This window comes from Orycteropus afer, unplaced genomic scaffold, assembly GCF_000298275.1.
Source record: "Orycteropus afer afer isolate SDZICR_OR568_19922 unplaced genomic scaffold, OryAfe1.0 scaffold00415, whole genome shotgun sequence".
In the NCBI taxonomy this organism is placed as follows: Eukaryota; Metazoa; Chordata; class Mammalia; order Tubulidentata; family Orycteropodidae; genus Orycteropus; species Orycteropus afer.
In genome coordinates this window covers 2084256-2085107 of record NW_006922002.1, presented here as the reverse complement: position 1 = coordinate 2085107, position 852 = coordinate 2084256, and positions in this window count along the sequence as shown.

Here is an 852-nt window from a genome sequence, read left to right as displayed (position 1 = left end):
GTGATACCACCTCGGAAACCCAAGGAGGGGTCGCTATGAGTTGGGTCCAACTGGATGGCACATAACAACAACAACATTCTTATAATGTGGATTTTTTTTTTTTTTAATTAAAAATGTGTATAACCAACTGCTGTAGCACTTGGATGTTCAAACTTTCTTCTCCCTTTAATAGATCACATTACAGAAGGGAGTGTTCTCATTCACACTTTGCAGGTGTGGGAACAGGATCTAAGGCTAACTATATCAGACATAAAGAGCTCTGGTGGTATAGTGGATAAGGCACTTGACTGCTAACCAGAATGTCAGCGGTTCAAACCACCAGCCACTCCAAGGAAGGAAGACGGGACAATCTACTTCCGTAAAGATTTACAGCCTCGGAAACCCAATGGAGGTCGCTATGAGTCAGAAATGACTTGATGGCAGTGAGTTTGGTTTTTATCTTTTATATCAAATATAAAGCATGACCAGCCTCTCCAGTGACATTAGTGGCAAAGCCTTGAGGAGCACAAGAAAAAGGAAGAAGTTCTAAGATGTGTGGTATTTACTGAAATAATACTTACAGTCAGACAACTTTTCTAAATATGTGCCAAATGTTTGGGGATTTCTGGAAGTCTTTGGAAAAAAGAACTCAAAAAAATTGGACTTCCTGGTCTAAGCAACTATAAATTAGGGCTCATTAAGATTTGACTAACTATGTTAATGAGGAAACATCTTTGTTCACTAGCTGATAGTGCTTTCACTAACTCGCCTATAAGGTATTTGAGAAATCCCAGAGTACGGAATCTAAAACTACAGCATAAATGTTGCTCAGTTGGCTTGAGCAATTAAGGTGCACTCAAGTAAAATGAGGAA